Below are 10,880 nucleotides of genomic sequence, written 5' to 3' on the forward strand. Positions count from 1 at the left end.
TTTAGATGAGCAAAGATAGATGAGTGTTTGAACTATACAAATAATCATATGTGAGCAATGGGTGCTAAAGGGAAAGAAATCGGCTACCTTATTATGTACCAAGGCTGAATGTGTACTTGGTAAAGGAGGGGTTGTTATTGAACATTAGGTCATGTGGATGAATTGGTAACCATTGTGTATGAAGATTTGCTTTACTATGTTTTTGTTAGCAAGATGAGAAACGAGTTAAGATGGTCTTGGTGTAATTGCCGAATGCATGTTTAAGGAATTGGTTAAGTACATTGTTATTAAATGCTTGTTGTTAAGGAGTTTTGAGTTGGTTATAAATTGGGTTTAGTGTTCGAGGAACATTGGTTTGGACACCTAGTGCCGAATGTGTTCAAACGCAACTTACCAAGTGCATAAATATGATAATGCTATGATGGTAGACTTAATTGGAATTCGGCATTGTAAGTGATGCTTTGGGCTCTTGTGTTGGTTAGGGACAAAATGTATGTTATGAGGAACTAAATGATGTATATGAATTCGAAAATGCAAGGTATTAAGCTAGTCCTATTATTCGGTGGTGCATGAGTAGAGCACATGTATAATGCTTGAATAACTAGTCAATAAAATTATTCGCACCTAATTGTATAATATAAATGTATTTAATCGAATAGTTAAATTGATAAATTATTAAATAAGCTCTATCTGTTTGAATTAAGCTCAAGAGCTTAGAGGACCAAAGTTGGATAAGGGGAAGGAAAAAGTGATCGAATAGCCGTCGAAACCGTTCGACAACATCCGAGGTAAGTCTTCGAGTAATGACCCTACTTGAATTATATTGAAATGATTAGTCATACTATAACGGATAGCCGAATGTGCATAGAGACTATGTTATAAAGCCAATTGAAATCATGCTCTTTGTGTGTGGCTATTGAGCCGAAATTGGAAAGGTTTAATAAATGTTTTGTGTTTGAGCCTTAGTAACGAAAATGAAATATGGATGTGTCATGATTACTGATATATGTGTGCATGAGCATTTGAATGATATCCGGGCTAAGTCCCGAAGGCATTTATGCTAGTGATTTTATCCGGGCTAAGTCCCGAAGGCATTTATGCTAGTGATTTTATCCGGGCTAAGACCCGAAGGCATTTGTGCGAGTTGATATATCCGGGCTAAGACCCGAAGGCATTTGTGCGAGTTGCTATACCCGGGTTAAGACCCGAAGGCAATTGTGCTTGTGGTTATATACGGCTAAATTCCGAAGAAACTTGGGTTGAAGGTGAGCGTTTTGTGCTGTAATAAATTCAATTAATACGCTCGAAAAACCCAAACGATAAGGTATGTTTGCATGTGCATCGGAAAAGTCGATTCGTTTTAAATAGTATTCGTTCAATCGACTAACGAACTTTCGGCTTTTAGATAGGTTGATACCTTGTGTGTGTATATGTTGATGAAGTGTGAAGTAAGTATGATTATGAGAATGTGTATTAATAAAGTGATTCATTTAGCTATGTGAATGTAATACTTTAGTCAAAGCCGATTTCATTACTCGAAACTTACTAAGCTTTAAAATGCTTACCCCGTTGCTTTGGCTCTCTGTTTTATAGATTTTGTTCGTTAGCTATCGAATTCGGGATCATCGAAGTCGAAGTCATCCACACTATCAAAGCCCTTTTGGTACTCTTTTAGTTGAACTCTGGATATGGCATGTATAGGACTACCCTTTGTTGTTTTTTTCAAGTACTTTTTGTGATGTATGTGTGTACAGCCATGCGAAAATGGCTCGTAGAAGTGGAGTATGGCATTAGACCATTTGTGTTTATGTATATATATATGGTTTCAAGATGTGACTATGGACTGGAATGGAAGTGTTGGGAAAATGATCAGCCATTGGAATGGCTAAATATGATCATATGTGGACCTATGTATGACAAAACTCTAGTTGGTCCATGGTAACCACGAAATAGGTAAAGTTTACCTTGAAAACAGATGCTGACAGCAGCAGTGGTGTGGATTTGAAAAATCACTAAAATTTGTACGAATGGAATTAAATAGTAAATAAATTATGTAATCGAACCTTGATGAATCTATTTTCATATGAAAGTAACAAAACGATCATATGAACAGTATATTAAGAGATATTAAAGTTCTCGTGAAACAGGGCCAGAACAGTTTCTGGATCTCCTGTTTTGACTTTGAAAATTTACCATAAATTATACAGAGACAATTAGAAGTCATTACTTATATGTATAGATTCCCCTTTGAGTCTAGTTTCATTAGAAACAAACGGCATGAGTATTGAAGCTCTGTACAGGGAGATATCCAAGTCATAATATGTGAAGGTCAGAGTAGTCGAACCCAGAATCAGGGGAGATTTTAACTAATAAACTGTACCAATTGGCCTGACCAAAAATTCTAGAAATAAATCCACAGATGGATATTTTAGTCTAATTTTAGGGAAAATTTACAGAATCAGTTTTGGAGTTTTGGAACTTGAGATATGATTTTTAAGGAGACAGTGACGCAGTTAGCCAGCCTGTCTGGAATTTTTTTTTAAAATGGACTGTGAAAACAAAGTAATTAAGTCTGTTAGCACCTCGCATTCGACTCCGGCAACGGTCTCGGGTATGGGGTGTTACACCATCGTTAATAATCAGCTTCCCATAATTGAACCAAACCAAAAATCATCTAATATTAATACTTACACATTCGGCCACCATCCATAATGGCCTTAAGAACCTTACCTTGCCGATATTGATTGACTAGATCTAGCCACTCCGGAGATCCAAGCTGATTCAAGTCGACACTACACCTTGCTGCTCCTCCACTAAATAAACCACAAAAATATTAAAAGAAGACCCCATAAGGCCTATACCCATAGTCAGCAACCTCCCTAAACTAGAGGGGTTTCGGCTTTTGGCCAAAAGTTGCTCTAGGAATCGTTTAGAGTTCGAGCACTTACCACAGTCTTTCTTCTCTTGAATCCATACGCCTAAAAGGTAAAGGAATTGAACGCCAACAATTGAAAAGGAAAGAAAAGGTTGCTGGTCACAAAGAATCGGCACCCCCTATCTTCACTGATTTCGGCTTTTTGCGGTATCTCAGGAGAAGTAGAGATAAAGGAAAGAAACAATGGGTGAATGGAGGGAATAGTGGGCTGGTTTGAAAGAAGGAGAAGGAAGAAAAGATGGAAGAAGAGATGGTAGATTCGGCTGCAAAAGAAAAAGAGAGAAAAAAGACTACACACCCAAAAGGAGAAAACGGCACAACAATACCTAAGTGCCGAAAATCCCTAACTAAACCCCTCTGCCGAAAATCCCCCGTCGAATCTCCCTTATTCGGCCAACTCTATCCTCATATCAAATCGCTAAAATCTCTCCCCTTATCCCTCCTTAATCTATGCATTTGACTTGATCCAACTCTCCTCTTACAGAATCCACTTGGGTTCCAACACTTACCCTTCCTGCACATAAAAATAAATACTCTTATTTGCCAACACAGGGACTCGATCCCATGTCTTCCCTTATGCTCCACACGCCACCTTTTTAGGAGCTTAGTGGCGTCACCCTTGCCACTTTACTAAAGCTCTTTTTGTGATACATTTTACCCACAACTTTATATAAGGGCACCTAGCCAGAACCCTTAACTCCTAAGTCCAAAATTTAAAAATTTTACCGAGTTTTGGCCAACTCATGGGCCTTCCATAAGCCCATTTACATACCCAAATTATGAATTCCATAATCACATACCAAATTTTAGAAACTTACTTAAAATATCAAGAATTGCGAAAAACCCGAAAATCAGGATGTTAAAACTCTACCCTCCTTAAAGAAATTTCGGCCTCGAAATTTACCTGATTCAAACAGTTGAGGGTACTGCTGATGCATTGCCTCTTCGGTCTCTCAAGTAGCTTTTTCCTTGCCATGGTTCCTCCAAAGTACCTTCACTAATGGGACTGACCTCCTTTTCAACACCTTGACATCGCGATCAAGTATTTGCACAGGTTGCTCTTCAAAGGTCAAATCCAACCGTACCTCGATTTCTACAACTGGCACGATATGAGTTGGGTCAGAACGATATCGCCTTAACATGGACACATGGAAAACGTCGTGAATACGATCCAGCTCTGGAGGTAACTCTAGCTGATATTCCACCGGCCCTATTCGCTTAATGATTCGGTAAGGCCCAATAAACCGTGGGCTCAACTTACCCTTCTTACCAAATCTCAAAATCTTCTTCCAAGGCGAAACTTTCAAAAAGACCATGTCCCCTACCGCATATTCAATATCCTTACGCTTCATATCAGCATAAGACTTTTGTCGATCCGCCGCCTCTTTTAACCGATTCCTGATCACCTTAATCTTGTCTTCAGTATCTGCTACCAACTCTGGTCCAAGTATTTGTCTTTCCCCCAATTCTGCCCAACAAGTAGGTGAACGACAACTTCGCCCACATAGTGCCTCATATGGAGCCATCTGAATACTTGCTTGGTAACTGTTGTTATACGCGAACTCCGCCAATGGCAAATGGTCCTCCCAGCTGCCTCTAAACTCAATAGCACAACCCCTCAACATATCCTCCAAAATCTAAATAACCCTCTCTGACTGCCCATCCGACTGAGGGTGAAAAGCCGTACTGAAATCCAATCGTGTTCCCAATGCCTCATGCAACTTCTACCAAAATCGAGATGTAAACCTTGGGTCTCGGTTCAAAATTATCGATACTGGCACACCATGCAACTGCACTATCTCCGCCACATACAATTTGGCCAACTTTTGAAGTGAGTAATCGGTTCGGACAGGTATGAAATGAGCAGATTTCGTGAGTCTATCCACAATCACCCAAACCGAATCCTTCTTAGAAGGTGTCAACGGCAACCCACTTACAAAGTCCATAGTTACCCTTTCCCACTTCCAAAGTGGTATCTTTACCGGCTGTAACAATCCCAAAGGTAGTTGATGCTTGGCCTTCACTTGTTGACATGTCAAACATCTCCCTACAAATTCGGTCACTTCTCGCTTAAGCCCAGGCCACCAATATTACTCTCGCAAGTCTCGATACAACTTACTCCCTCCTGGATGCATAGCACAAGGTCCATTATGTGCCTCTTTCAGCATCATCAACCTCAAGTCTGAGTCTTTCGGCATACAAATTCTTCCTTTAAAACAAAGAACTCCCTCACTATTTAACCCAAAGTCCGGATTTTTCCCCTTCTCAACTTGCTGAAACCGAGGAACCAACGACTCGTCCTCCAACTGTTGCTTCTTAATCTGTTCTACCCAAGTCGATCTCACTTGCAACTCCGCCAATAAACTTCCGTCGTCATACAAACTTAGATGAGCAAACATCGCCTTTAATTCCGCCACAGCCCTTCGACTTAGCGCATCAGCCACGACATTCGCCTTCCCTGGATGGTACTCAATCGAACAGTCATAGTCCTTTAACAACTCTATCCATCTTCGCTGCCTAAGATTCAACTCCTTTTGAGTCAGCAAGTACTTAAGACTCTCCGTATAGATGATGCATTTCTCCCCATACAGGTAATGCCTCCACATCTTAAGTGCAAAAATTACCGCTGCCAATTCCAAGTCATGCGGAGGGCAATTCACCTCGTGCGGCTTAAGCTGTCGTGAAGCATAAGCGACCACTTTACCCTCTTGCATCAACACGCAGCCCAAACCTACATGTGATGCATCGCTGTACACAGTGAAATCCTTACCAGACTCTGGCTGAATCAACACTGGCGCTTCTGTCAAAACCTTCTTCAACTTCTTAAAAGCCTCTTGCTGCTTATTTGTCCAAACAAAATGTGCTCCCTTCCTTATAAGTTTCGTTAACGGTGCTGCCAACACCGAAAATCCTTCCACGAATCTCCGATAATAACCTGCCAACCCCAGAAAACTTCGGATCTCTGTTACCGACCTTGGTGGCTTCCATTCTGAAATTGCTTCAATCTTTCGAGGGTCCACCTTGATCCCCTCGGCAGACACAACATGCCCCAAGAAGGTAACTTCTTTCAGCCAAAACTCGCACTTACTAAACTTTGCATAAAGTTGCCTTTCTCTTAACACTTGCAGTACTACACGAAGATGCTCATCATGCTTCTCTTCCGTTTCTGAATACACCAAGATCTCGTCAATAAAAACGACTACGAACCGATCCAAGTATGGTTGGAACACCCGATTCATCAAATCCATGAATGTCGCCGGTGCATTAGTCAACCCAAAAGGCATTACCAGAAACTCGTAATGACCGTATCGAGTCCTGAAAGCCGTCTTATAGATATCCACTTCTTTAAATCTTAATTGATGATATCCCGATCGAAGGTCGATCTTAGAAAATATCGAGGCTCCTTTTAATTGGTCGAACAGATCATCGATTCTTGGTAACGGATACTTATTCTTGATCGTCAGTTTATTCAACTGTCGATAGTCAATACACATTCGCATAGTCCCATCTTTCTTCTTTACGAACAGTACCGGTGCGCCCCACGGGGAAACACTTGGTCTTATAAACCCTCTATCCAACAATTCCTGTATCTGAGCTTTCAATTCTACCAACTCCTTTGGTGCCATCCGATAAGGCGCAATGGACACAGGAGCTGTTCCAGGTAATAAGTCGATTCCAAACTCGACTTCTCTGCTCGGGGGTAATCCAAGAAGTTCATCTGGGAATACATTATAAAATTCCTTAATAGTCCTAACCGACTCTACCGTTATCTCCTCAAGTCCCGTTTGACTTACAAGGGCCAAGTACGCCTCACCACCATTCCGAATCAACTTCTCGGCTCTTAAAGCCGAAACAACATTGGACAAATAATCCCTTCGTTCCCCTATGACCATTATCTCCTCACCTTCGGTAGTTCTTAGTACCATCCTCTTTGCAGCACAATCCAACGTCGCCTTGTGCTTAGTTAACCAGTCCATTCCCAAGATAAGATCTAAATCCCCAAATGGCAGCTCCATCAAATCTCCTTCAAAGATTTTATCTTGTGTCACTAACGGTACTGCCCTAAAAAGTTTATCTACCTTAACCGAATGTCCCAATGGACTTATCATCGATACCCCACTCACAGTCTCCTCAGGAAGCACATCCCAATCCCCAGATACATCATAAACTACATACGAGTGAGTGGAACCCACATCAATCAAAGCAGTGTAAGGCATGCTATGAATGAAGAACGTACCAGTTATAACATCAGGAGCGTCACCCTCCTCACAACGTCGTGTAGCATAAACCAACGCCGACTGTCGGGCTTCGGCATGTCCCGCACCTCTGCCAGGTGCCCCACGTCCCCGCCCGTTACCATTGCCACCTCTACCTTGCCCACGACCCCTCTGTTGTGGTGGTCCTCCTCGCCGTGGTTGGACATCCCTTTGCTCTCCAGCTAGCTCCTGAGCTGTCCTCCGAGGACACTCTTTGAACTTATACTCCTTAGACCCATATCGAAAACATGCTCCAGTTTGTTTCCAGCACTCCCCCATATGCACCTTACCACAGTCCCTGCAAGCCTGCGGTCTATAAGTATTTACTGGAACTGCTCGAACCGGTTCCTCCATCCTTGCTCTTTTAACATTTCGATTCGTGGCACTTGAGGGTCTAAAATCCCTCTTGAATCTGGGTCGATCCTTCTCACGATTTTGTCGCTCAGTCAGCTTCACCTCCTCGGCTATCTTAGCCTTTTCTACCAATGCAGCAAGACCACACTCCCTCTGGGGAGCTATCAATATCCTAAGCTCATCGTGGAGACCATCCTCAAATCGGACACTGCGCTCATATTCAGTTGCCACTATCCCACTAGCATATCGACTTAGCCTCAAAAATTCTGCCTCATACTCTGCCACAGTCTTATCACCCTGAGTCAGATTCAAGAACTCCTTCCGACGAGCATCCACATAACTAGCTCCAGCATACCTCCCCTTAAAAGCAGTTTTGAACAATTCTCAAGTTACCTACTCAATTGGGGTACTCTCCCTTACGGTGATCCACCATCGATATGCCTCATCACGTAGCAGCAACACAGCCCCTTTCTGCTTTTGCTCCACTAAGCAATCTAGATCGTCCATGATCCGTTCTGTTGCCTCTAGCCAATATTCTGCCACATTTGGGGCTACTCTAGATACACCCCTAAATACTTCTGCTCCTTTGGCCCTGAGTCGCTTCGATATAGACCCCCTATTCAATGTCCCAGTACTAGCTCCAGCAACTCTTTCTAAAACCCTTAACTTGGCTTGGGAAAAAGCGTCATCCCCCGCAGCCCGATCATAAGACCCAGTCTTCGTTGCTTGTGGCACAGATGCCTCCTCAACTGGCCTATGCCCTGAGGATGAAGATTTAGCTTGCACCCTTCCGCGACCACGTCCGCGGCCTCGTCCACGAACTCCTCTTTTACTCATATCGACTTATCTAATTTACGAATTTTATGAAATTAGTATAATGTTCCACTGTTTATTAAGAAAATGTCTTATGGAAATGTAGCAGTTCAAGAATTTTTTTCGTATCGTCGTAGTCTAGCTACAGTCTCATTTCTACCGTTTCACAGTTTTCCCCTATCTACAGTATCATAGTAGAGTCTCAGTACTATTCATAATATCATATCATTATCATATATCGTAAAAAATATACTTACAGACTTGGTGCCAGAGATTCAGTGCGCCACTTCTTTCTCCAATCCAAAACTTGAAAACCATGTTTTTGATCACCGAAAATAGAAATTTGAAAACACCATTTATTTTGAACTCTTGATTTAAAACAGAAAAACTTGGACCATTTTAACATGTATACTCTGTAAAACATCTTTGAAAAGAATTTTCAAAAACCATTTTCAAAAATACCCTTCTTAGGCCTAAGTTTTCGAAAAAAATTTTGAACCCGATCCACAGCGAGTTGTTACAACCTGGCTCTGATACAACTAAATGTAACACCCTTAACCCGACCCAAACGTTATGGCCAAATCTGACGTGCCACATTAGAGTTGAAAACCCACGTTCCCTTTTAGTGTTTTAAAAACCATATTTTTTTGTTGAGTTAACAAAGTGTATGGAAGCTGAGCACCAGGTAGGTATCCAAGACAGAGGAGGTGAGCTATGAAGGCTGCTTAAGTGCCAAGCTCTTTGATTGGATCCAATCCTAGACATGCCCACAACCATAGCCACACTTTGTTATATCGTGTTTAAATTCGTTTAAGTGGACGTCTTTAATAAATCAATTAATCGTGGCGTTGAGATATTTTGAAAACAAGTATCGTTTTGAAAACACGTCCTAAGTTTAGCCCATTTGAATAATTATCAACCAGGTTTAAAGTTATTGAAAATAAAATAATCCCGAAAAGAAATAAAAGGAAAGTTAGAATGGCCTTATTACAACCCAAAAATAAATAATAATTAAAGGAAATTTAATGAAAACCAATGCTTATGTAAAAGCCCAAAGACGATAACCGTGGCTACTCTGAATCCCCTCTGGCCCAAGTCCCCACACCAAGGCTCACCTGCGAGGTTAAGGAAAGGGGGTGAGTTTGGAAACTCAGTGTGCAACAAGCCCCTTTTAGAGCCTGAAACAATAACAGCCTGTTGGGCCTAAGCCCAAATCCAATCTCAACATGTACTGGGCCGTAGCCCTTTTCATATTTCATATTTCATAACACTGGGCCGAAGCCTTTTCATATTTCATATTACTGGGCCGATGCCTTTACTGTAAACGGTATGGCCCATAGGCCCATTTCAATATCACATGTAATGCCAATGAGAGAATGCAAGCCCATTTGGGGAGACTACTCAACCCACCATCCGCTACTCTCCACCCGTACCAACCAACACACCATGTGGGGATTAACTCGACCCACCTGCCATAACTCTCCACTGGCAGCATAGCTGCTTTATCATATAACTGGAGGCCTAGCCTCTTTTAATAACTGGGGCAAAAGCCCTTTTAATAACTGGGGCATAAGCCCTTTAATAACTGGGGCATAAGCCCTTTAATAACTAGGGCATAAGCCCTTTTGCAATTCCTCCATCCATATAAAAGCCCAACCCAATGCATTTATGAATACATCATGTGCATATCATACATATCATGTGCATAGCATACATGTCATGTGCATATCACACATACCATGTTTACTAAAATCCCATGTATCAAAATTCACATTTAAACCCTAGGGGTATAATGGTCATTTTTACTTAGGGAAAAAAGGTCATTTTCATATTATAAGGGTAATTCTGTAATTTTACCAAATATCGTGGTTTCCATGTTCATTAATGGTTACTAACAATTCATGGGTGCAACCAATGATTCTGGCCCATTTTTAGCGAAATCGAGTTATTAGGCCTAAAACCCCTAATGGGCCCTACTTAGTCGATTTTGTCATCTAGGCCCATTTAGCCTATATCCATAATAGTATTAACAGTCTTAACATGCAATTTAATAGATTTCTATTTTCTACCAATTTTTCCTAAATGGGCCCGAAAGCCTATTGGGCCCTGTTGCAGCCCCTCGAGGCCCAACTTATCGTGAATGCCAAAAATCACGATCTTACCATTTCCAATGTTCCTGATCATCATCTCAATGAATCTAACTAACTAATGAGCGTTCCCTTGCTCACAAGTCCACGAAATGCCAGAATTTCGGCATTTCGGTTTTTCGGCATTTATCGCTTTAAGCTATGAAAAAGGGTTCGTTACAGACCTGTTTGGCGATATTCCTCGACGAGATCTCCTACACGATTTTTCCTATAATCCATCATAAATAATCAGCTTCCCATAATTGAACCAAACCAAAAATCATCTAATATTAATACTTACACATTCGGCCACCATCCATAATGGCCTTAAGAACCTTACCTTGCCGATATTGATTGACTAGATCTAGCCACTCCGGAGATCCAAGCTGATTCAAG

The sequence above is a fragment of the Gossypium hirsutum genome, chromosome A13, assembly GCF_007990345.1.
Source record: "Gossypium hirsutum isolate 1008001.06 chromosome A13, Gossypium_hirsutum_v2.1, whole genome shotgun sequence".
Lineage (NCBI taxonomy): Eukaryota > Viridiplantae > Streptophyta > Magnoliopsida > Malvales > Malvaceae > Gossypium > Gossypium hirsutum.